Raw genomic sequence first — 27,000 nt, 5'->3', positions numbered from 1 at the left:
ATTATCGGCTTTTTGATTTTTGCTCTGGGACTGCATGTGCTGTTACGACCCCCTCCCGCGCGATGCCCCGGACAGTGTCCGCCCAGCTATCTTCTCTCCGGGAGTTGGTGTCCTTGATCTCGATCTTGTCGGAACGCGGCTGTGTCTTTGCCGGCTTCGGGACCGGGACGGGCCACGCGATCGCGATGTGGATCTGGGTCTGTGCGGCTGGATGGGCGGGAAGTCTTGCTGAGTGACTTGGGCATGTGCGTTTTGGCGCTCCCATCGTCGCCTGCGAATCACGTATACGGAGTCTTGTACCTTGCTTTGCAAGCCTTGTCGGCCGTCATGCGAGCGCCGCCGCACAGGTTACACTTTGGCGAGCATTGGTGTCCCTGGTCTGGGTTGCGAACTCCGCAACCCCTGCAAATAGGGTTGGCGGAATTTGGGCAAACGTCCATGCGATAGCCGAAGCGTCCGCACTGGTAACAGATGTCAATTTGCTTGCGATACAACGTGCAACGGACGAGTGTTGCGCCATACCTGACGAGGTTGGGCACTTTGAGTCCGTCGAATGCAATTACAACCGTGGTCGTAGTGCCTATGCAGTTGGCCGCCAGTGACAGTGGGTTTCTTGGGTTTACGATGTTCTCATCCAGTGCTCGGTGTCTGTCCTCAATGGGGATGCCACGAATCACTCCCTTGGTTGTATTATCGGGTGCCATTTCGTACGCGCTGACATCGTGCGATGTTCCTTGTGTGTGAATTAGCCGCATTTGGGCATAGCTGTCCGCGTTCGTTCGTTTCGGTGTGCTGACGACGACGATGTTCTGGTGTATGTTCGGACAGACCCTGTCTTCCGTACTTTCGTACCCCGTTATGCCGGCGGCCTCGAAGATTGCGGCGGTGACCGTCAGGGCGCCGACCTTAACGATGTCGAGGCCACCTTTTGGTCGAAACATGATTTTGATTTCCCCCTTCGGTAGTCTGGGCATGCGTCCCGCATTAATAACCTTTCCTTTGACATGCTTGGGTTTCGTACCTTGCTGGCCGATGCCAGGCGCGTTCGTTCTTGCATCGATGTCGTGCGTCGAATTCGCACCGCGGTCTCGGGGTCTCGAACGCCGCGCTCCGGCGGTCTTCCATCCGGCTTCTTCGGTAATTGCGTCGGCGGAAATGTCTTCCCCCATCACTTGCACGTTCATTCTTGAGTCACGTTCGTCGGCTTGGGCCGCTTCGTTGGAAAGAGTCCGTAAACGTGGCACCGCGTCCGTCGGCAACGCACAGCTGTTTCGCCGGCTAGGCCTAGCGTCTGGCGTACACGCCTAGGCCTAGCGAGGCTACGGCGTGGCCGGAGCGCTGGAAGTTCAATATCTCTGCGAGGAGTTGTGTCCCACCTCAGAACTGGGTATCCATCGATGCCTCTCGACTTAACGGATCCGTTGGTGAAAGATTGGCGGTGAAATACAGTTGCCATCGCTGCAAAATCATGTGTAGAAGACAGAGCCGATGTGAACGCGTCCGCGCACCTCGGCGATTGTAGCACCATCGAAAAACCAGTGTTGTAGGCGTTACCGAAAAAAAGTAACTAAATACGTTACTCGTTACGTTAAAAAAAGGAACGCGTTACCACCCTACGCTACCTACAAGAAAAGGTAACTCGCGTTATCGTTACCGTTACCGAAAACAAGTACCGCATGTTAATTTGCCCTTACTCAATGGCCATAAATTTTAATTTTTCTTCACCTTAAGAACGTACGATAACAATTTTACAAAGCTCACATTTAATATATAACGTCTAGCCCAAATAACTATTGTAGGCGATATTCTGATTTGACGAGAATACTTTGCACAAATCTGCAGGAGCTTAGCAATGTTACAGTGGCGTAAAGTTGCCTGTAGAGTTACATGTGTTGGATTCTAACTGCGTGGCACATGATGAAGCCATCTTCTGAATGTGGCATTAAACACAAAATGACACTCCATCATCAATTCTAACTTCACAAAGAAAACATCGCTGAACTCAACAATTTTAGAGTAATTATCAAAAATGTGATGTTCCAAAATGCTCGGCATGCTTCCACTCTGTAGAGAGTTGTGTGTGTGAGTGGTTTGGGAAGCGGAGGCAAGTGTGTGAATGCGTGTTCGATCAGGTGTTTCGTGCTTTATGGCTATCCTTTTTTTTTAGTTGGGTGCGTTGTCAAGGGCAGCTGTTTTCTGGCATGCATGCGAGCCCAAACATGGGTCGTCGAGAGCACCTGTACATTTTGTTTATTTACAACACCACTTTAGGTGCTCTGCGCTTTTTTTTTTCTAAAAAAGAGGGCGGAGTGGGTCACAACTGGAACAAAAAGTAACTAGTAACGTGACACCTCACGTTACCGAAAAATGTTAACGTAAGTACGTTACCCTTTGCAGTTACGAATTGGTAACGAGAACTTTAGTAAGTTATCGAAAAAAGTAACGCGTTACCGGTAACGCCGTTACTTGTAACGCGTTACCGACAACACTGACCAAAACCAATTTCAGATCCCCAGGTGGTCGAAATCATCCCGGAGCCCTCGACTACGGCACCTCTTTCTTTCTTCCTTCTTTCATTCCCTCCTTTATCCCTTCCCTTGCAGCGCGGCACAGGTGTCAGCCGACATGTGAGGCAGATACTGTGCCATTTCCTTTCCCCTGTAGACCATCGGCGTTCATTGTGTTCATTGGCATTCATTGTGTTCGTTGGCGATGATAATGTTCTATAGACTCCAATGATTTCAAGGAAAGGAAGGGTGCATGGCTCTCTGGGTCCACCCTGTGAAAAATTGAAAATATGCAGATTATTTGAACTGTAGCAAAATGGTGGTTTGAGCTAGTTGGTACATATTCACAATTTCACCAGCGCTGCGACTAGGAACAAGAACAGAGAAGGAAGACAAGGACAAGCGCTTGTCCTTGTCTTCCTTCTCTGTTCTTGTTCCTAGTCGCAGCGCTGGTGAAATTGCAGATTATTTCTCTTCCTCCATGCTGCAGATTCTCGCAGGGAGGCACACATCGCGCGCATAAAACGTACATTTCAATACAGAAAAAGAAAATAAAACTATGAAAATGAGCTCACATTTTCAGCATTTCCACTACGATATTTAGCGGCTCTCAGTAGTTCGTTTGACCGCTGTAAGTGGCGTGAGAGTCGCGTGACCGGCGCATGAGCGCTCCTGGGCCTCTCATTGGGCCAGCTCATCCGCGTTCCGCCTTTTTCTGCCAATCGGAGCGCCAGATTTCGGACACCGCCGTTTTCCTATGCCCTCGCGAGTCGCCTCACGTTCGCAGCGTTCGCAGTTCTGGTGATACCGGCGAGAGATTCGCAGTGAGTGCCACGTGTTAGTTCGGTGATCGTTTGCTATACGCCGAGCCACGTAAAGCTGCCTGCGAGTTTTGCCGAGTATGGCGGCTGAAGGCAAGCAACTCGAGGGCGACTCGAATGATCGTGAGCAGTCCCAGCTGGATCGCACAAGCGCGTCGCTCAGCAGGCCGTTGAAACACCCACTCGAACATCGCTGGAGCCTCTGGTTCTACAGGAACGACAAAAGCCGCAGCTGGGAGGAGAACCTTCTGGAGATCTCATCGTTCGACACAGTCGAGGACTTCTGGGCCCTCTACAACCACCTCGAATTTCCCAGCAAACTTCCTTCCGGCTGCGACTACTCGCTTTTCAAGACCGCCATCAAGCCCATGTGGGAAGACCCCCGCAACAAGCAAGGCGGTCGGTGGCTCTTCAACATGAGCAAGAACGAGGGGTCAACAGTCTTGGATGACTACTGGCTCGAAGTTCTGCTGTGCCTGATAGGGGAAGGCTTCGGCGAGTTCAGTGATGACGTGTGCGGTGCTGTCGTCCAGATCCGGAACAAGATTGACAAGATTTCTGTGTGGACTGCCGACGTTAGCAGAGTCGACGGAAACGTGAAGATTGGGAAGACTCTGAAGGAAAGGATGAATCTGCATCCACGGTACATCGTCCAGTATCATGCCCATGCTGACACCCAGTCCAAGCACGGCTCCACGGCGAGGGTTAGATATGAAGTTTGAGTGCAGATTGGGACCAGCAGCTCAACGGGAACGTGACTTTAAAGGAACGCACATCAACCCATGACGGTATTCTGACGCCGAATGGACTTGTATCCGGAGTACTGAGGCATGGAGAATGTGAAGATTCCTTCAAGAGATATGACCCAGCCCGGTGCGTGTATATTTGTGCCGTTTCTTTTTTTCGCTTGTCTATGTGTGCTGCTGTTGGAAAAAAATTACAATAAAATTTTATTTCAGTTTTTGCTTGAGTGATTGGTTGTGCGAATCTTCGGCGCTGCGATTTGGCGCCGAAGTTTTAACATAACAACCGACTGGCTTTCCCAAGGCACAAACGTCTCGCGGGCAGGGGCTCGCCTTCAGCGGTTTGATTTTTTTTTGTTTTTAACTCGTAAGAAAATTAATTGGTTTTTAATTGTTTTTTATTGGGAGGGGGAGGAAATGCCGCAGTATTTGTCACATCTCGGCGGGCGCCGGAACCGTGTCGTAAGGGAAGGGATAAAGGAGAGACTGGGAGAAGAAAGGAAGTAGGAGGTGCCGTAGTGGAGGGCTTCGGAATAATTTCGACCACCTAGGGATCTTTAACGTGCACTGACATGGCACAGCACACGGGCGCCTTTGCGTTTCGCCTCCATCGAAACGCTGCCGCCGTGGTCGGGATCATTTAATTGAAATTGGTTTTGAGGTAAGCAAATGACGCAGTAACTGTCATTTATAATAGGGAGCCTAAATTAAATTATGATCGAAAGAGTTTTGAAGAAGAATACGAGGTTGGCGATAAGGATGACGTGGATTAACCGAAAACTAGAGGTTGAAGAAAAAGAAGCGTTCGGTGAGGTGGGAAGATATGATTGGTGGAGGAGAGAAGCAGAGGACGAAGCTTGTGCGACGTAGCCAACGACGCCGGCCTGAGCACGTCGAACGCCATATCGACGCCGGCTACTGGACCCATACAACGCCGCAACCGTACCAAACCAACTGTGAGCACGAACGCCAACCGCTAGCAGTAGAACGCTAGTAGTAGACGCTGGTAGCAGTGTTCCCGGGTCGTGTGTATTTATAGTCTGTGTTTTGTGTTAGTTTTGTTAGTTTTGTGTTCTAGTGTGTGTGTCACTTAGGGTGTATTAAAGGTGTGTCTGTGTGTGTTCACCTGTCGCCTAGTCAATTCTTTCGGAACGCTAGTAGTAGACGCTAGTAGCAGTGTTTCCGGGTCGTGTGTATTTATAGTCTCTGCTTTGTGTTATTTTTGTTTTGTGTGTTAGTATGTGTGTCACTTATGGTGTATTAAAGGTGCGTCTGCGTGGGCACACCTGTCGCCTAGTCCATTCTTTCGGTTCGAGTGTTATCCGGGGAGATCCGTGGCGAACCTGTGCCAGGATTCATTTCCCTTGTTTCCCTTTGCTTTGTCTGGGATCTTTCCGGTTTCTTGATGGTAGAAAGTATGAATTTGGAAAAAAACGTTAGAACTCGCGCTCAAGCTAGGTTTAAGCAAGGAAGAGGCGATGCGTCTCTGTGACAAGGAGAACGAAAGGGCAAAAAGGCGGAGAGGAAAGGGCGCAAGCACGCGTAGACGCTCGCGTAGCCGAAGAGCGGGAGGCAAGAAGAGCTCGCGAAGCAGAACAGGAGAAAATGATAGAACGGGAGAAGGAGTTTCTTTTGTGGAAACAGGCGCATATCGCGGGAGGATACAATGATCATCCTTCTTTAACGGGCACGGAATCTCCTAGACTGGCCAGAGTTTGTCCAAGAAAGCTGATGGCTCCTTTTGCTGACAAAAGAGTTGATCTGGACGCATATCTGCAACGATTCAAGCGGTTAGCTTTGGGGTAAGGCCGCGAGCGCAGTGAATGGGCCACGGCATTGAGCATGTGTTTTGTCGTGGAGGCTCTGAATGTGTTTGGATGGATTCCTGCTGCTGAATCCATGGACTATGAGAATGTCAAGAAGGCACTCCTCCAAAGATTCAGGCTTATGGCAGAGGGTTTTCGTGAGAGATTTCGCACCGCGACACCTGAGGATTCTGAAACCGCGAATCAGTTTTCCTGCAGGCTGACCAACTATTTTGATAGGTGGCTTGATATGTCAAGCACAGAAAAGACTTTTGAAGGGGTGCGTGACAAGCTGGTGACAGAACATTTTTTAACGTGTTGCAGCTCAAAGCTAGCGCTATTCCTAATAGAAAGTTGTGTTCACTAGAAGAGTTTGCCGACACTGCAGACCAATTTCTCGAGGCTCAAGGGCTAAGAAATTTAAGGCAAGGGAGGAAACACAAAAGGTCCCAGAGACAGATGCGGCAAGACCAAGAGCATATGGCGCTGCATCTAAGGCGCCACTAAGGTGTTTTCTCTGCGGCAAGGTGGGACACCATGCAGTTCACTGTCGGACTAGTAGCGTTGCTCAAAAGACAGTTTGTGCGTCACGGTTGTAAGAGCAGGGGTCATGCTCTGGGTGAGTGCCGATACAGAACGCAGGACCGAGTTGCATGCGTTGTCGACTCTCGGGCAGAACTTGTCATGCCTCCTGAAGTTCCACAGCTGAAGGGAAAGCAAACGCCGCTGGAAAATGAGGCGGTGAGTAGAACAAACAAGTCGAAAGCAACAAAGCTTGTTGTGGTTGGGCAAATAGGAGACCGCCCTATATTGGTGCTTAGAGACAGCGGAGCCAACACAGTTTTGGTTCGGAGAAGCCTGGCGAAGGACGAGGATCTTTCTTACAAGGGAAGCGTCGGCCGTCACTCTTGTAGATAGCACAGTAAGGTACCTTCGCGAAGCCAGGATTTTAGTGTCCACGCCGTACTATACTGGGCAGATAGTGGCAAAATGCGTAGACCAACCCATCTACGATCACATCTTGGGAAACATTTCGGGTGCAATTAGTGCCGACGACCCCGATCCCGAGTGGAGGATGCTCGGCGTTGAAGAACATTCAAAGGTCCTACGTGCCAAGGATTACACGTCCCTGCCACCGTAAACAGACGAACGTGTGAGTCCCGTTGCAAGCCTCGATTTCCATGTTGGCTATCAGAACTCTGCGAGAGACGTGATGCGAATAATTTAAGGACTATAGGAAGAAAATGCAGAAGAGAAAATCGGTCCACGACAGTGTTGCATGTCACCCGCAACCTCTGAAGTGAATGCAGCGCGGAGGCTAGAAAAGCGAGTGCGTCTGTTGCGCTGTACGCGTCTCAATATGCGGCGCACGAAAACACGAGAGGGCGCCTCAGACGAACCACGTGCACGAAACTGCTCCTATTTTTTTTCACTGCGAAACAGGAGTGTGGTTGGGGCCGTGAAATGACGATCGTGCTCGTGCGGGATTGGTGCCAATTTCGGATCCGATCGGTACCGTTAACTGCTTCGTTTAAGGACCCAACTTCTTTCTGCACGTTCCGCCGCTGCCATCGGCCAGCAAGAACAAACTGAGGTCATGTAACTAACAGTGTTTTACAGTCAAGTTTGCCTCTTCATGCTGTTAATTTATACTACATTTCAGGGTTCGAAAGGCCGTTGAATAACAAATAAATACAAAAATTCTTTTATTTCTTTAGCACGGATGAAGACTAGCCTTCTCGTTCACTTCAAGCCTTATGTTAAATGAAAAAAAAACAATTTTTCGCGTTTAATGCCAGAGACACCTAGATATCAAACCACAAGCCTGCAGCCAACCCGTTCTTTTCGGTAATGACGTCGCGAGTGTGAATCGAGTGGCGGGAAGATTTTATGTTTTACAATCAATGTTTATTAAATCCAGTTTTCTCGCCGATAATAGCGTCTTTCGTTGGCGGACAAAACGTCAGCATACCCAGAAAGAGCCAGATAATCTGTTTTTTTTGTTATCAGGAACAATAAATATATGGAATTGTTCTCAAAGGGATACTTTATTTTTCATTGTTTTTATTTTCACACAATAATTTTTGTCCCTGAAGTGTTGAGCCTGTTATATGTAAATGGTGCAGGAAGGAGCTTATTACTTTTCATTCTTTTAGATCGCCCCTACCTACTGGCTATCCCTTACGTCACGTTCCTCTCCATTCATTTACGTGCACTGGAGAGGTTGCTTTGCCTGCAGGCTACGCGAAAGCGCATGAATTTTGGCGCGATGCAGCCAGAAAATGTAAGGTGACAGCGCCGATGAACCGCGTTTTTGAAGTTCCAAAAACTGACATCGATATTACTTACGGCGCGGCTACACGTCTCTCAGTGATTAAGGAACCTAACAGTAATAGTTTAAAAGTTAACTATTCAGTAATAGTTAACCAGCCTGCTAATTATCACGCCTGTATACCGATGTACTACACTGCTAACAATGATATGCCGAAGAAAACGCTTTTCTAACTAAAAAAAAGTATCTTTAAAAATTGTGTAAAGTCAGGTGAAACAGCCTGCATACCGGCTTGATCCTGTAGTTCAGCTCCAGTTCTATGTTCCCGGATTGCAAAGCTTTTGTTCTCTACTACCTGCCGCGGTGACTCAGTGGTTAGGGCGCTCGGCTACTGATGCGCAGTTCCCGGGTTCGAACCCGACCGCGGTGGCCGCGTTTCGATGGAGGCGAAACGCTAAAGCGCCCGATGTCAGTGCACGTTAAAGATCCCCAGATGGTCGAAATTATTCCGGAGCCCTCTACTATACGGCACCTCTTTTTTCCTTTCTTCTTTCACTCCCTCCTAATACCTCGCACTTTACGGCGCGGTTTTTAGGTGTCCGCCGATATGTGAGGAAGATACTGCGCCATTTCCTTTCCCCAAAAAACCAATTTTCAGTTTCCAATTTCTCTTCGCTACAAACAAAATGCAGAAAATCTCGAGTACGCGGAGGCTGCGCTGCACGTTAAAAAATAACCTTGTGGCCAAAACCAAGCTGCCGGAGGTACTAGTACCGTGGTCGGAACTAAGTACCGGATCCCTCCACTACCACGCATACTACGTTACGCAGGTTTGGTTTTGTATTACAAAAACGAAACTGAAAAAATGTGGAGGAAGCTTAAGCTTCATATTCAAGAGTGGACGCGACAGCGTGTCGCAGCGTTGCCAAGGGGTGCAGGGAACGCCATCACCCGTTCGGCGCGAGGCGTGTCCCGTTGGAAAATTTAAGGAAAGGACGCCTGTCTCATATCTCGGCGGACACCCGAACCGGGCCGTAAGGGAAGGAAAATGAAATGAACAATTGCTTTTAAGGAATTGAAATGACGCCTGTCTCACATTTCTCGCTGGACACCGGATCGCGCCATAAGGGAAGGAAAAATCTATCGATCGATCAATAAATTAATCAATCAATTGATCGATCGATCAGTCAGTCCATCAATTAATCAATCAATCGATCGATCCATCGATTGATCAGTCAATCATTCCACCAATCAATCAACCAATCTATCAATCCGCCGACGCCGACGACACCGGCTTTTCTGCGACACGAGCTCCTTAACGCTGTCGCGTTAAATGTGAACTTGCCGAGCAGCGCCCAGTCGCAAGTCGGCGACGGCGCGTTCGCATCGGCTCGCCAATAAAATATAAGAAATCAGCACGCTCTGTTATCGCATATCATCACAGTTTCTACACATATATTGGATGATTCGTTCCTCACGAGGCGTTGCCATCGAATTACCTTGTCGCTCTTATACTGGCGCTAGCCTCAGCGACTCCAAGTATGTATGCGCCCCCGATATCGACAGTACGGCTGTTCCTTTATCTGCTCATTCGAGTGCGCCTCTTTATCTATACGCCCGTATCATGCCCATACTGACACCCAGTCCAAGTATGGCTCAACGGCGAGGGTTAGATACGAAGTTTCACTGCAGCGTGGGCGCGGTAGCTCGACGGGAACCTGACTTTAAGGGAAGGCAAATCAACCCATCATGGTATTTGACGACGAATGGACTTGTATCGAGAGGTTTGGGACATGATGGTGATGATTCCGTCAAGAGAGATGACCCAGCCCGGCGTGTGTGTGTGTGCCGTTTTTTTTTTGTCTCTGTGCGCGCTGCTTTTGAAGCAAGTTTTAAAATAAATGTTTATTTTTTGCTGCAATGGTTGGTTGTCCGAATTTACTGCGCACTGACTTGGAGCCGAAGTTTGAAATGAACAACCCACTGGCTTTTCCAAGACACAAACGTCTCGTGGGCAGGGGCTCGCCTTCATTTTTTTTAACTCGTAGAAAATTTAATTCGTCGGATTTGAGGAAAGGAAATGACGCAGTAACTGTCTCGCATGTCTTTGTAAACACACGAGCCGCGCGATAAGGGAAGGCATAAAGAAAGGACTATAGGAGAATAAAGGAAGAAAGAGGTGCCGAATTGAAAGATTTTAGAGCTCTGAGCGAGCAAACAAATCGCTGGAAAAGCTGAGCACGTAACATTTGGTTCGGCTACTGATCCGGAGTTCCCGGGTTCGAACCCGACCGCGGCGGCTGCGTTTTTTGGAGGCAAAACGCTAAGGCGCCCGTGTACTGTGCGCTGTCAGCGCACGTTAAAGATCGCCAGGTTGGTTGGCTGGTAACAACATTATTCAAGGTCCTGCAGAGCTTTCGCCGACGGTGCCTTAGGTCTCCCACGTGGGGACGACGACGCGTTGCTTCGCTGTCGACTCGCGGGCCTGCTGGACGGCCCAGGGTTGGTCACCGAGGCTGGAGCTTCGCAAGGCAGCGGCCCACCGCGGCGCGAGGGTTCCGGAGTTAGCACCGTGCGGGGTTTTGTTACAGTCCCAGAGCATGTGGGTAAAAGTGGCGATATCCGTGTGGAAAACCTTGCATATATTTGCCGGGTATATGTGCCGGGGTAGAGCCTGTGGTATCGTTCCAGGTTGGGGTGCGTTAGCGTCTGCAGTTGTCTGAGGGCCACCGCGTCCGTCCTGTCCAGCTTGTCGTTGGGCGGAGGGAAGGTTCGGCGGGCCAGGCAGTGGGCCTTGGTAATTCCGGTGCAGCTGATCAAGCGGTTTTTGGTGCTGTCCCATGGACGACGGTCGCCGGCGCGGTTCCAGAGCTCGCGCGCCTTGGCGTGTACCGTCTCGTTTCGGTTGCGATACGGCTTCGATACTTCTCCCATCTGCGCAGGGAACCACTTAATTCTGGTTTGAAAATCTACCTCCCGCTGGACTTGTCGATTGCTCAGGACTCGGGCCGCGCTCTGTGAGATCCATCCTTTGGCGAAGTTTCGGACCGTTTGTCGCGAGTCGCAAGAACCGTGGTGCACGTCGGATCCTGAGGGCGAGTGCAACCGCCGCTTCCTCCGCTTCTTCTGGGCGCTTGCACGCTACACTTGCCATTATGTGCGTTTTGCCGCTCGAATTGGCGACCGCAACCGGGAATCGTGAGCGTTCTGCGAATTCCGCGGCGTCAACGAACCTTGTCCCCGTTTCGTCTCCGTGGCTGTGTAGGAGAGCTCTGGCCCTGGCCACTATTCTTCCCCGGTTGTGTTCCTGGTGGACGTTCCGTGGAATCGGGTCGACTCTTATCGTTTGTCTGATCGCGTCCGGAACGGTGACTTTCCGGCCTTGTTGTGCGTGGTAACGGATGCCGAGACTTTCCATGTTCTGGCGTCCTGCTCTCGTGCCCGCTAATCCTTCTAGTTGTGAAGTGCGCTGCGCCTCGGCGATTTCGCTAAGCGTGTTGTTACTCCCGAGCTGGAGCAATCGGTGCGTGCTGGTAGACTCGGGTAGACCCAGTGCTATCTTGTACACACTGCGGATGATGCTTCTTCGCCTTTGTACGAGTTGTGGAATGCCGCGACGTACGCAATATGGCTCGTATCTAAAGAGTGTATGAGTCGTGTGACACTCGCCTCCCTCATTCCGTTTCTTCTGCTAGTGACCCTCTTGAGGATTCGCATGGCGTTAGCCGTCTTGTGCTGTAATTTAGTGATCGTTTCGCCGTTGACGCCGTTGGCCTCGATTAAAATTCCGAGGATCCTAATTCTTTGACTATCGTGATGGCTGCTCCGTTGCTCATGCGTAGTCTGATCTCTTCGTATTTTCGTCTGGTCGTTGCCGCATTCCCACCACTCCCGGGTGGTCTGCCCCTCTGCGTAGGGCGGTAGAGTAGGAGTTCCGACTTTTTAGGCGAACATCGTAATCCCGTACCCACAAGGTATTCCTTTATTGTCTCGATTGCTAGTTGCAGTGCCGTTTCGATGTGACCGTCGCTGCCCTCGTGCACCCAGAGTGTTATGTCGTCGGCGTATGTGGTGTGCCGGACGTCTTCAAGTTCTTGTAGCTTTTCTGCTAGCCCGAGCATGACCAGGTTGATGAGCGTGGGCGAGATGACGGAGCCCTGCAGGGTGCCGGTAGATCCCAGCGTTTGCTCTTCTAGCTGGAGGTCCCCTGCCACTAAAACAGCTCGCCTGTCTGTCAAGAAATATTTTACGTATAGCTCTACGTGCGTACACCTAGGTTTTGCCGCGATACCTGGTGTAAGATCGCCGAGTGCGCGATTTTGTCGAACGCGGTTTCAAGGTCGAGGCAGGGAATTGCTCTGGCACGTGCCTCTCGTCGTGCCGTCAAGCACCTGGTGCTTCAGTTGTATCATTGCGTCTTGCGTGGACAATTGTGGGCGGAATCCTATTATGGGTGGTGGGTATGTCCCTTTCTGCTCTAATTGGGCTGGCCAGCGGTTAAGCATTGCGTGCTCCATGGTCTTGCCGACGCACGACGTTAGCGATATGGGGCGAACGTTGTCGAGGCTCGGCGCTTTTCCGGGTTTCGGGATTAGTATCATTCTCGCAGTTTTCCACTGTTGCGGGAGGCTGCCGTGCTGCCAGCAGTCATTGATGAATGCCATTAACTGTTCCACGGATCGGTCGTCGAGATTCTTCAGGGCGCGATTCGACACCCCGTGAGGGCCCGGCGCCGATCTGCTGTGGAGGTTGTGCAGCGCCGTCCTGATCTCTTCAGCGCTAAAGTCCTTATCCGGTTCTGCGTTCGGATCCCCCTCATATTGGCCGTGTTGTGCGGTCGAATTGTGTGCGGCATGTACGTCGCTCGCAACCGGACGGTCACTGCATCTTCACCGTGCTTCTAGACTCCTTGTGTAATAGTCGTGAGAAACAGTTCCCCTGGTGGGAATTGGTCTTCGTTTCGTCCAACAGATACCTGAGCAGGTTCCACTTTCCCGTTGTGTAGGTGGCCGTCGACGGCATTGCATAACTCTTCCCATTGCTGGCGGTTGAGCGTTCAGCAGTGCTTCTCGATGTTGCGGTTGATCTCCGCTATTTTCTTTCCGAGTCTCCGGTATAGTATCTGTCCCTTCCACCTAGCCATGACCGAGTTCTTCGCCTCGATGAGATGCGCCAGGCGGCTGTCCATCTTGTTTCAACCTCGGTTTCGACGGTCTTGATTGACGCTTTGGCGTCTGCAACCAGCGAGCGGGTCCAGGCTTCGATGTCCGTGATCGTATCTCCTGAAGACTGTTGTTGGTCTCGTTTATTTCTGAAATCTTCCCTATCGGTCCATTTGAATTTTTGTTTACTGCAGTGCGCCATGTCCGGAGTGTGTACGTGTATTTCGACGATCATGTGGTCAATCCCCAGGTTGGCCGACGTGTTTTTCCACGTGGTAGCCGTCTCCCCGGCATTTCGGACGGACGTCAGGTCCGGGGTTGTGTCCATGGTAGTGGAGTTACCTATTCTAGTCCGGTGCGCCGGATCCGTAACGTGAAGTTTCTGCGCATCTTGCCCGAGTTGTCTTCCCTTGGTCGTGCTGTAGCCGTAACCCCACGCCGTGTCTGCCGCGTTGAAATCTCCGCCTGCAATCAGCGTCCGGGACCCGGCAATCTTGAGCGTCTTCTGAAACTGCGCACGGAAGCTTTGGCGGCGTTTCGACGGGCTGCTGTATACGTTCAGTATGAATATACTTTGTTTCCTCTGCTTGGTTGGTATCAGTTCGATGAGAGCGTGTTCCATTTGGACGCCGCTTAGTTCGTGGGCAACGAATGTGAGACGCTTCCTAACGAGCGTGCATACAACCCTCCCCTCGATTTTGCTGCCGTGCGTTTTGTAGCCTGTTAAAGTAGCCGCGTTGGTGAGTTTCTTAGAGTAATATTACGTCCGATTTAAGTGTCGCGTGCCTGATGTGTTGCTGTAAAACCGACTTTTTGTCGGCGAAGCCGCGACAGTTCCACTGCCATATTACTATCCCTTGATTACCTTTGGCCATGTAGATGCTGATGCAAGTTACCCGGCTGCCCTTGATGGTGGCTCGGTCCCGCATCACTGCTCGCCGGTGCGTGTCCGTGTTGCGTGAATACGCAGTGATTCATTATTATTTGCATGTTTCCTTCCAGGTTAGTGGTCCTGTTTGCGAGTCCGAGGACTGTTGCATGTAGGGTCTCAATGGTACTTTGCATGGTGCATAGCAATTTCTTTTCTGTAATTTCCGCTCGCACCTGGCTCTCGAAACCGCTCTCGTGCTGCTGCTGTTGGTGTATCGCCCGTTTCTTCAGGGCGGATGCGTCCGCGTCAGGAACGCTCGCCGGTACCTACTGTTGTGCGTTCTGTTTTGTATTGCTTTTGTATTTGTTCGCGAATTACCGCGTTCTCTTTCCTTAGTGCCTCTAAAATGCCATTATCGGCTTTTTGATTTTTGCTCTGGAACTGCATGTGCTGTTACGACCCCCTCCCGCGCGATGTCCCGGACAGTGTCCGCCCAGCTAACTTCTTTCCGGGAGTTGGTGTCCTTGATCTCGATCTTGGCGGAACGCGGCTGTGTCTTTGTCGGCTGCGGGACCGGGACGGGCCACGCGATCGCGATGTGGATCTGGGTCTGTGCGGCTGGATGGGCGGGAAGTCTTGCGGTGTCACTTGGGCATGTGCGTTTTGGCGCTCCCATCGTAGCCTGCGAATCACGTATACGGAGTCTTGTACCTTGCTTTGCAGGCCTTGTCGGCCGTGATGCGAGCGCCGCCGCACAGGTTACACTTTGGCGAGCATTGGTGTCCCTGGTCTGGGTTGCGAACTCCGCAACCCCTGCAAATAGGGTTGGCGGAATTTGGGCAAACGTCCATGCGGTGGCCGAAGCGTCCGCACTGGTAACAGATGTCAATTTGCTTGCGATACAACGTGCAACGGACGAGTGTTGCGCCGTACCTGACGAGGTTGGGCACTTTGAGTCCGTCGAATGCAATTACAACCGTGGTCGTAGTGCCTATGGGGTTGGCCGCCAGTGACAGTGGGTTTCTTGGGTTTACGATGTTCTCATCCAGTGCTCGGTGGCTGTCCTCAATGGGGATGCCACGAATCACTCCCTTGGTTGTATTATCGGGTGCCATTTCGTACGCGTTGACATCGTGCTATGTTCCTTGTGTGTGAATTAGCCGCATGTGGGCATAGCTGTTCGCATTCGTTCGTTTCGGTGTGCTGACGACGACGATGTTCTGGTGTAAGTTCGGACAGACCCTGTCTTCCGTACTTTCGTACCCCGTTATGCCGGCGGCCTCGAAGATTGCGGCGGTGACCGTGAGGGCGCCGACCTTAACGATGTCGAGGCCACCTTTTGGTCGAAACACGATTTTGATTTTCCCCTTCGGTAGTCTGGGCATGCGTCCTGCATTGATAACCTTTCCTTTGACATGCTTGGGTTTCGTACCTTGCTGGCCGATGCCAGGCGCGTTCGTTCTTGCATCGATGTCGTGCGTCGCATTCGCACCGCTGTCTCGGGGTCTCGAACGCCGCGCTCCGGCGGTCTTCCATCCGGCTTCTTCGGTAATTGCGTCGGCGGAAATGTCTTCCCCCATCACTTGCACGTTCATTCTTGAGTCACGTTCGTCGGCTTGGGCCGCTTCGTTGGAAAAAGTCCGTAAACGTGGCACCGCGTCCGTCGGCTACGCACAGCTGTTTCGCCGGCTAGGCCTAGCGTCTGGCGTACACGCCTAGACCTAGCGAGGCAACGGCGTGGCCGGAGCGCTGGAAGTTCAATATCTCTGCGAGGAGTAGTGTCCCACCTCAAAACTGGGTATCCATCGATGCCTCTCGACTTAACGGATCCGTTGGTGAAAGATTGGCGGTGAAATACAGTTGCCATCGCTGCGAAATCATGTGTAGAAAACAGAGCCGATGTGAACGCGTCCGCGCACCTCGGCGATTGTAGCACCATCGAAAAACCAGTGCTGTAGGCGTTACCGAAAAAAAGTAACTAAATACGTTACTCGTTACGTTAAAAAAAGGAACGCGTTACCACCGTACGCTACCTACAAGAAAAGGTAACTCGCGTTATCGTTACCGTTACCGAAAACAAGTACCGCATGTTACTTTGCCGTTACTTAATGGCCATAAATTTTAATTTTTCGTCACCTTAAGAACGTACGATAACAATTTTACAAAGCTCACATTTCACATATAACATCTAGCCCAAACAACTATTTTACGCGATATCCTGATTTAACGACAATACTTTGCACAAATGTGTAGGAGCTTAGCAATGTTATAATGGCGTAAAGTTGCCTGTAGAGTTACATGTGTTGGATTCTAACTGTGTGGCACATGATGAAGCCATCGTCTGAATGTGGTAGTGGCATTAAACACAAAATGACACTCCATCATCAATTCTAACTTCACAAAGAAAACATCGCTGAACTCTCAACAAATTTAGAGTAATTCTGAAAAAAGTTATGTTCCAAAATGCTCGGCATGCTTCCACTCTGTAGAGTGTTGTGTGTGTGAGTGGTTTGGGAAGGGGAGGTAGGTGAAGGCAAGTGTGTGAATGCGTGTTCGTGCACGTGTTTCGTGCTTTATGGCTATTCTGTCTTTTTTTTTAATTTGGTTCCGTTGTCAAGGGCAGCTGTTTTCTGGCATGCATGCGAGCCCCAACAAGTGTCGTCAGGACCACCTGTACATTTTATTTACATCACTTTAGGTGCTCTGCGCTTTTTTTTTCTAAAAAAGGGGGCAGAGTGGGTCACAACTGGAACAAAAAGTAACTAGTAACGTGACACCTCACGTTACCGAAAAATGTTAACGTGAGTACGTTACCCGTTACAGTTCCGAATGGGTAACGAGTACGTTACTAAGATATCGAAAAAAGTAACGCGTTACCGGTAACGCCGTTACTTATAACGCGTTACCGACAACACTGCCAAAAACGAATTTCAGATCCCCAGGTGGTCGAAATTATTCCGGAGCCTTCGACTACGGCACCTCTTTCTTCCTTTCTTCTTTCATTCCCTCCTTTATCCCTTCCCTTGCGGCGCTGCACAGGTGCCAGCCGGCATGTGAGGCAGATACTGTGCCATTTCCTTTCCCCTGTAGACCATCGGCGTTCATTGTGTTCATTGGCATTCATTGTGTTCGTTGGCGTTGACAATGTTCTATAGACTCCATTGATTTCAAGGAAAGGAAGGGTGCATGGCTCTCTGGGTCCACCCTGTGAAAAATTGAAAATATGCAGATTATTTCTCTTCCTCCATGCTGCAGATTCTCGCAGGGAGGCACACATCGCGCGCATAAAAACCACATTTCACTACAGAACAAGAAAATAAAACTATGAAAATGAGCTCACATTTTCAGCATTTCCGCTACGATATTTAGCGGCTCTCAGTAGTTCGTTTGACCGCTGTAAGTGGCGTGAGAGTCGCGTGACCGGCGCACGAGCGCTCCTCGGCCTCTCATTGGGCCAGCTCTTCCGCGTTCCGCCTTTTTCTGCCAATCGGAGCGCCAGATTTCGGACACCGCCGTTTGCCGATGCCCTCGCGAGTCGCCTCACGTTCGCAGCGTTCGCAGTTCTGGTGATACCGGCGAGAGATTCGCAGTGAGTGCCACGTGTTAGTTCTGTGATCGTTTGCTATACGCCGAGCCACGTAAAGCTGCCTGCGAGTTTTGCTGAGTATGGCGGCTGAAGGCAAGCAACTCGAGGGCGACTCGAATGATCGTGAGCAGTCCCAGCTGGATCGCACAAGCGCGTCGCTCAGCAGGCCGTTGAAACACCCACTCGAACATCGCTGGAGCCTCTGGTTCTACAGGAACGACAAAAGCCGCAGCTGGGAGGAGAACCTTCTGGAGATCTCATCGTTCGACACAGTCGAGGACTTCTGGGCCCTCTACAACCACCTCGAGTTTCCCAGCAAACTGCCTTCCGGCTGCGACTACTCGCTTTTCAAGACCGCCATCAAGCCCATGTGGGAAGACCCCCGCAACAAGCAAGGCGGTCGGTGGCTCTTCAACATGAGCAAGAACGAGGGGTCAACAGTCTTGGATGACTACTGGCTCGAAGTTCTGCTGTGCCTGATAGGGGAAGGCTTCGGCGAGTTCAGTGATGACGTGTGCGGTGCTGTCGTCCAGATCCGGAACAAGATTGACAAGATTTCTGTGTGGACTGCCGACGTTAGCAGAGTCGACGGAAACGTGAAGATTGGGAAAACTCTGAAGGAAAGGATGAACCTGCATCCACGGTACATCGTCCCGTATCATGCCCATGCTGACACCCAGTCCAAGCACGGCTCCACGGCGAGGGTTAGATATGAAGTTTAGTGCAGATTGGGACCAGCAGCTAAACAGGAACGTGACTTTAAAGGAAGGCACATCAACCCATGACGGTATTCTGACGCCGAATGGACTTGTATCCGGAGTACTGAGGCATGGAGAAGGTGAAGATTCCTTCAAGAGATATGACCCAGCCCGGTGCGTGTATATTTGTGCCGTTTCTTTTTTTCGCTTGTCTATGTGTGCTGCTGTTGGAAAAAAATTACAATAAAATTTTATTTCAGTTTTTGCTTGAGTGATTGGTTGTGCGAATCTTCGGCGCTGCGATTTGGCGCCGAAGTTTTAACATAACAACCGACCGAGGGGCTCGCCTTCAGCGGTTTGATTTTTTTTGTTTTTAACTGGTAAGAAAATTAATTGGTTTTTAATTGTTTTTATTGGGAGGGGGAGGAAATGCCGCAGTATTTGTCACATCTCGGCGGGCGCCGGAACCGTGTCGTAAGGGAAGGGATAAAGGAGAGACTGGGAGAAGAAAGGAAGTAGGAGGTGCCGTAGTGGAGGGCTTCGGAATAATTTCGACCACCTAGGGATCTTTAACGTGCACTGACATGGCACAGCACACGGGCGCCTTTGCGTTTCGCCTCCATCGAAACGCTGCCGCCGTGGTCGGGATCATTTAATTGAAATTGGTTTTGAGGTAAGCAAATGACGCAGTAACTGTGTCACGTATAATAGGGAGCCTAAATTAAATTATGATCGAAAGAGTTTTGAAGACGACGACGAGGTTGGCGATAAGGATGACGTGGATTAACCGAAAACTAGAGGTTGAAGAAAAAGAAGCGTTCGGTGAGGTGGGAAGATATGATTGGTGGAGGAGAGAAGCAGAGGACGAAGCTTGTGCGACGTAGCCAACGACGCCGGCCTGAGCACGTCGAACGCCATATCGACGCCGCCTACTGGACCCATACAACGCCGCAACCGTACCAAACCAACTGTGAGCACGAAGGCCGACCGCTTACAGTAGAACGCTGGTAGTACACGCTGGTAGCAGTGTTCCCGGGTCGTGTGTATTTATAGTCTGTGTTTTGTGTTAGTTTTGTTAGTTTTGTGTTCTAGTGTGTGTGTCACTTAGGGTGTATTAAAGGTGCGTCTGTGTGTGTTCACCTGTCGCCTAGTCAATTCTTTCGGAACGCCAGTAGTAGACGCTGGTAGCAGTGTTCCCGGGCCGTGTGTACTTATAGTCTGTGTTTTGTGTTAGTTTTGTTAGTTCTGTGTTCTAGTGTGTGTGTCAGGGTGTATTAAAGGTGCGTCTGTGTGTGTTCACCTGTCGCCTAGTCAATTCTTTCGGAACGCCAGTAGTAGATGCTGGTAGCAGTGTTCCCGGGTCGTGTGTATTTATAGTTAGTGTTTTGTGTTAGTTTTGTTAGTTTTGTGTGCTAGTATGTGTGTCACCTATGGTGTATTGAAGGTGCGTCTGTGTGGGTACACGTGTCGCCTAGTCAATTCTTTCGGAACGCTAGTAGTAGACGTTGGTAGCAGTGTTTCCGGGTCGTGTGTATTTATAGTCTGTGCTTTGTGTTAGTTTTGTTAGTTTTCTGTGCTAGTATGTGTGTCACTTATGGTGTATTAAAGGTGCGTCTGTGTGGGTACACCTGTCGCCTAGTCCATTCTTTCGGTCCGAGTGTTCTCCGGAAAGATCCGTGACAAAGATAAGTGGCGAGCCTGTGCCAGGATTCATTTCCCTTGTTTCCCTTTGCTTTGTCTGGGATCTTTCCGGTTTCTCGATGGTTGAAAGTATGGATTTGGAAAAAACGTTAGAACTCGCGCTCAAGCTAGGTTTAAGCAAGGAAGAGGCGATGCGTCTCTGTGACAAGGAGAACGAACAGGCAAAAAGGCAGAGAGGAAAGGGCGCAAGCACGCGTAGACGCTCGCGTAGCCGAAGAGCGGGAGACAAGAAGAGCTCGCGAGGCAGAACAGGAGAAAAGGATAGAACGGCAGAAGGAGTTTCTTTTGTGGAAACAGGCGCATATCGCGGGAGGATACAATGATCATCGTTCCTTAACGGGCACGGAATCTCCTAGACTGGCCAGAGTTTGTCGAAGAAAGCTGATGGCTCCTTTTGGTGACAAAAGAGATGATCTGGACGCATATCTGCAACGATTCAAGCGGTTAGCTTTGGGGTAAGGCTGCGAGCGCAGTGAATGGGCCACGGCATTGAGCATGTGTTTTGTCGTGGAGGCTCTGAATGTGTGGAAGGATTCCTGCTGCTGAATCCATGGACTATGAGAATGTCAAGAAGGCACTCCTCCAAAGATTCAGGCTTATGGCAGAGGGTTTTCGAGAGAGATTTCGCACCGCGACACCTGGGGATTCTGAAACCGCGAATCAGTTTTCCTGCAGGCTGACCAACTATTTTGATAGGTGGCTTGATATGTCAAACACAGAAAAGACTTTTGAAGGGGTGCGTGACAAGCTGGTCACAGAACATTTTTTAGCGTGTTGCAGCTCAAAGCTAGCGCTATTCCTAATAGAAAGTTGTGTTCACTAGAAAAGTTTGCCGACACCGCAGACCAATTTTTCGAGGCTCAAGGGCTGAGAAATATGAGTAAGGCAAGGGAGGAAACATAAAAGGTCCCAGAGACAGATGCGGCAAGACCAAGAGCATATGGCGCTGCATCTAAGGCGCCAGTAAGGTGTTTTCTCTGCGGCAAGGTGGGACACCATGCAGTTTACTGTTGGACTAGTAGAGTTGCTCAAAAGACACAGTTTGTGTGTCGCGGTTGTAAGAGGAGGAGTAATACTCTGGATGAGTGCCGATACAGAACGCAGGACCGAGCTGCATGCGTTGTCGACTCTCAGTCAGAACTTGTCATGCCTCCTGAAGTTCCACAGCTGAAGGGAAAGCAAACTCCGCTGGAAAATGAGGCGGTGAGTAGAACAAACAAGTCGAAAGCAACAATGCCGGTTGTGGTTAGGCAAATAGGAGACCGCCCTATATTGGTGCTTAGAGACAGCGGACCCAACACAGTTTTGGTTCGGAGAAGCCTGGTGAAGGACGAGGATCTTTCTTACAGGGGAAGCGTCGGCCGTCACTCTTGTAGATAGCACAGTAAGGTACCTTCCTGAAGCCAGGAATCTAGTGTCCACGCCATACTATACTGGGCAGATAGAGGCAAAATGCGCAGACCAACCCATCTACGATCACATCTTGGGAAACATTTCGGGTGCAATTAGTGTCGACGACCCAGATCCCGAGTGGAGGATGCTCGGCGTTGAAGAACATTCAATGGTCCTACGTGCCAAGGATTACACGCCGCTGCCACCGTAAACAGACGAACTTGTGAGTCCCGTTGCAAGCCTCGATTTCCATGTTGGCTATCACAACTCCGCGAGTGACGTGATGAGAATAATTTAAGGACTATAGGAAGAAAATGCAAGAGAGGCAATCGGTCCACGACAATGCGGCATGTCACCCGCAACCTCGGAAGTGAATGCAGCGCGGAGGCTAGAAAAGCGAGTGCGTCTTTTGCGCTGTATGCGTCTCAATATGCGGCGCACAATAACACGAGAGGGCGCCTCAGACGAACCACGTGCACGAAACTGCTCCTTTTTTTTTTTTCACTGCGGAACAGGCGTGTGGTTGGGGCGGTGAAATGACGAGCGTGCTCGTGCGGGATTGGTGCCAATTTCGGATCGGATCGGTACCGTTAACTGCTTCGTTTAAGGACCCAACTTATTTCTGCACGTTCCACCGTTGCCATCGGCCAGCAAGAGCAAACTGAGGTCATGTAAATAATTGTGTTTAAGAGTCAAGTCTGCCTCTTCATGTTATTAATTTATTTATACTACATTTCATGGTTCGAAAGGCCGTTGAATAATAAATACAAAAATTCCTTTTATTTATTTTGCACGGATGAAGACTAGCCTGCTCGTTCACTTCAAGCCTTATGTTAAATCTAAAAAACAATTTTTCGTTTTAATGCCAGAGACACCTAGATATCAAACCACCAGCCTGCAGCCAGCCCGTTCTTTTCGGTAATGAAGTCGTGAGTCTGAATCGAGTGGCGGGAAGATGTTATGTTTTACAATCAATATTTATTAAATCCAACTTTCTCGCCGATAATTGCGCCTTTTGTTAGCGGACAGAACGTCAGCGTACCCGAAACGAGCCAGATAATACTTCTTTTTTTACTAAGAACGATAAATACATACAATTGTTCTCCAAGTCCCTTAATTCCTGAGCCTGTTATACGTAAATGGTGCCGCAGGACCTTATTATTTTTCATTCTTTTAGGCCGCCTACTGACTGTCCTTTACAGTACATTCCTCTCCATTTAGTTACGTGCACTGGCGAGGTTCCTTTGCCTGCAAGCTACTCGAAAGCGCATGAATTTTGGCGCGATGCAGCCAGAATTTGTAGGGCCACAGCGCCGAGGAACCGCGTTTTCGAAATTCCAAAAGCTGAAATCGATATTACTTTCGGCGCGGCTACACGTTTCTCAGTGATTAAGGAACCTAACAGCAATAGTTTAAACGTTAACTATTCAATAATAGTTAACCAGCCTGCTAGGTAGCACGCCTGTATACTGATGTATTACACTGCTAACAATGCTATGCCGAAGAAAACGCTTTTCTAACACAAAAAAAGTCTACTTTTAAAAATTGTGTAGTCTTATAGGAGAAACAGCCTGCATACCGGCTTGATCCTGTAGCCCAAGTCCAGTTCTATGTTCCCGCATTGCAAAGTTTCTGTTCGCTACTACCCGCCGCGGTGGCTCAGTGGTTAGGGCGCTCGGCTACTGATCCGCACTTCCAGGGTTCGAACCCGACCGCGGCGGCCGTGTTTCGATGGAGGCGAAACGCTAAGGCGCTCGTGTGCTGTGCGATGTCAGTGCACGTTAAAGATCCCAAGGTGGTCGAAATTATTCCAGAGCCCTCCACTACGGCACCTCTTCATTTTTTTCTTAGTCCCTCCTTTATCTTTCCTTTACGGCGCGGTTCAGGTGTCCACCGATATGTGATGAAGATACTGCGCCATTTCCTTTCCCAAAAAAAACAATTCCCAATTCCAATTTCTGTTCGCTACAAGCAAAATGCAGAAAATGTCGAGTACGCGGAGGCTGCGCTGGGCGTTTTTTTAACGCGCACCACCGTGTGGCCGAAACCATGCTGTCGGAGGTATTACCGCGTTCGAAACTAAGTTCCGGACCCCTCCACTACCGCGCATACTACGTTACGCAGGTTTAGTTTTGTGTTACAAAAACAAGAAACTTAAAAAAAATTTTTGAGGAAGCTCAAGCTTCACCCTTAACAGTAAGACGCGACAGCGTGTCCCAGCGTTGCCAAGGAATCCACGGAACGGCATCGCACGCTCGGCCCGTTGGACAATTTAAGGAAAGGACGCCTGTCTCACATATCTCGGCGGACACCCGAACCGGGCCGTAAGGGAAGGAAAATGAAATGAACAATTGCTTTTAAGGAATGGAAATGACGCCTGTCTCACATTTCTCGCTGGACAACCGGATCGTGCCGTAAGGGAAGGAAAAATCTATCGATCGATCAATAAATTAATCAATTGATCGATAAATCTATCAATTCATCAATTGTTCCATCAATCGATCGAGCCATCGATTGGTCAATCAATCATTCCACCAATCAATCAACCAATCTGTCAATCCGCCGACGTCACCGGCTTTTCTGCGACACGAGCTCCTTAACGCTGTCGCGTTAAATGTGACCTTGCCGAGCAGCGCCCAGTCGCAAGTCGGCGACGGCGCGTTCACATCGGCTCGCCAATAAAATATAAGAAATCAGCACGCTCTGTTATCGCATACCATCACAGTTTCTACAAATATATTGGACGATTCGTTCCTCACGAGGCGTTGCCCTCGAATTACCTTGTCGCTCTTATACTGGCGCTAGCCTCAGCGACTCCAAGTATGTATACGCCCCCGAGATCGACAGTACGGCTGTTCAGTGCGCCTCTTTATCTATACGCCCGTATCATGCCCATGCTGACACCCAGTCCAAGTATGGCTCAACGGCGAGGGTTAGATACGAAGTTTGACTGCAGCTTGGGAGCGGTTGCTCAACTGGAACCTGACTTTAAAGAAAGGCACATCAACCCGTCACGGTATTTGACGCCGAATGGGCTTGTATCGAGAGTTTTGGGACATGGAGAAGGTGTATTCCGTCAAGAGAGATGACCCAGCCCGGCGTGTGTGTGTGCCGTTTGTTTTCTCAGTGTGTGCTGCTTTTGAAGAAAGTTTTAAAACAAAGGTTTACTTTTTGCTGGAATGGTTGGTTGTCCGAATTTACTGCGCACTGACTTGGAGCCGAAGTTTGAAATGATTAACCCACTGGCTTTTCCAAGACACAAACGTCTCGTGGGTAGGGGCTCGCCTTCATGTTTTTTAACTCGTAGAAAATTTAATTCGTCGGATTTGAGGAAAGGAAATGACGCAGTAACTGTCTCGCGTGTCTCTGTGGACACACGAGCCGCGCGGTAAGGGAAGGCATAAAGAAAGGACTATAGGAGAATAACGGAAGAAAGAGGTGCCGAATTGAAAGATGTTAGAGCTCTGAGCGAGCAAACAAATCGCTGGAAAAGGTGAGCACGTAACATTTTGTTCGGCTACTGATCCGGAGTTCCTGGGTTCGAACTCGACCGCGGCGGCTGCGTTTTTATGGACGAAAAACGCTAAGACGCCCGTGTGCTGTGCGATGTCAGTGCACGTTAAAGATCCCCAGGTTGGTTCGTTGGTTGGTTGGTTGGCAACTACTTTATTTAAGGTCATGCAGAGCTTTCGACGGCGCGGCCTTAGGTCTCCCACGTGGGGACGTGGAGGTGTTGCCTCGCCGTCGCCTCGGGGGCCTGATGGACGACCCAGGGTTGGTCACCGAGGTTGGGGCTTCGCAAGGCAGCGGCCCACCGCGGCGGGAGGGTTCCGGAGTTAGCACCGTGCGGGTTTTTGTTACAGTCTAAGAGCATGTGTGTTAAAGTGGCGATATCCGTGTGGAAGACCTTGCATATGTTTCCCGGGTATGTGCCGAGGTAGAGTCTGTGGTATTGTGCCGGGTTGGGGTGCGTGAGCGTCTGCAGTTGTCCGAGTGCCACCGCGTCGGCCCTGTCCAGCTTGTCGCTGGGCGGAGGGAAGGTTCGGTGGGCCATGCAGAGGGCCTTGGTAATTTCGTTGTAGCTGGTCAAGCGGTCTTTGGTGCTGTCCCATTGACGACGGTTGGCGGCGCGATTCGTGAGCTCGCGCGCCTTGGCGTGTGCCGTCTTGTTTCGGTTGCGATATGGCTTCGATACTTCTCCCATCTGCGCAGGGAACCACTGAATTCTGGTTTGAAAATCTACCTCCCGCTGGACTTGTCGATTGCTAAGGAATTGGGCCGCGCTCTCTGAGATCCATCCTTTGGCGGTTTCGGACCGTTTGTCGCGAGTCACAAGAACCGTGGTGCACGTCGGACCCTGAGGGCGAGTGCCACCGCCGCTTCCTCCGCTTCTTATAGGCGCTTGCTCGCTACACTTGCCGTTATGCGCGTTTCGCCACTCGAATCGACGACCGCAACCGCGAATCGTGAGCGTTCTCCGCAATCAGCGGCGTCAACGAACCTTGTCCCCGTTTCGTCTCCGTGGCTGTGTAGGAGAGCTCTGGCCCTGGCCACTCTTCTTCCCCTGTTGTGTTCCGGGTGGACATTCCGTGGAATCGGGTCGACTCTTATCGTTTGTCTGATCGCGTCCGGAACGGTGACTTTCCGGCCTTGTTGTGTGTGGTAACGGATGCCGAGACTTTCCTTGATCTGGCGTCCTGCAGTCTCGTGCCCGCTAATCTTTCTAGTTGTGAAGTGCGCTGCGCCTCGGCGATTTCGCTAAGCGTGTTGTGAAGCCCGAGCTGGAGCAATCGGTGCGTGCTGGCGGACTCGGGTAGACCCAGTGCTATCTTGTACACCCTGCGGATGAGGCTTCTTCGCGCTTGTACGAGTTGTGGAATGCCGCGACGTGCGCAATATGACTCATGACTAAAGAGTGTATGAGTCGTGTGACACTCGCCTCCCTCATTCCGTTTCTTTTGCTTGTGACCCTCTTGAGGATTCGCATGGCGTTAGCCGTCTTGTGCTTTAATTTAGTGATCGTTTCGCGGGTGACGCCGTTGGCCTCGATTACCATGCCGATGATCCTAATTCTTTGGCTATCGGGATGGTTGCTCCGTTGCTCGTGCTTAGTTTGATCTCTTCGTATTCTCGTCTGGTCGTTGCCGCATTCCCACCACTCCCGGGTGGTCTGCCCCTCTGCGTAGGGCGGTATAGAGTAGGAGTTCCGACTTTTTCGGCGAACATCGTAATCCCGTACCCACAAGGTAGTCCTCTATTGTCTCGATTGCTAGTTGCAGTGCCGTTTCTATGTGACCGTCGCTGCCTTCGTGCACCCAGAGTGTTATGTCGTCGGCGTATGTGGCGTGCCGGACGTCTTCGAGTTCTTGTAGCTTTTCTACTAGCCCGATCGTGACCAGGTTGATGAACGTGGGCGAGATGACGGAGCCCTGCGGGGTGCCG

At 50.5% G+C, this 27,000-nt stretch overlaps 1 protein-coding gene and 2 pseudogenes across 3 annotated transcripts in view; all 3 read left to right on the top strand.

Annotated features, from left to right (window-relative positions):
• LOC144104128 (triokinase/FMN cyclase-like) overlaps window positions 1-27,000 on the top strand; it is a 203,296-nt gene that overhangs the window by 124,145 nt on the left and 52,151 nt on the right. The gene's annotated exons all lie outside the window — the stretch shown is intronic.
• LOC144105377 (eukaryotic translation initiation factor 4E-1A pseudogene) lies at window positions 3,290-4,111 on the top strand (annotated as a pseudogene).
• On the top strand, window positions 17,721-18,689 carry LOC144105375 (eukaryotic translation initiation factor 4E-1A pseudogene; annotated as a pseudogene).

This window comes from Amblyomma americanum, chromosome 9 (genome assembly GCF_052857255.1).
Source record: "Amblyomma americanum isolate KBUSLIRL-KWMA chromosome 9, ASM5285725v1, whole genome shotgun sequence".
In the NCBI taxonomy this organism is placed as follows: Eukaryota; Metazoa; Arthropoda; class Arachnida; order Ixodida; family Ixodidae; genus Amblyomma; species Amblyomma americanum.
The sequence above is the reverse complement of the archived record's forward strand: the minus strand, read 5'-3'. Positions and strand labels throughout refer to the sequence as shown.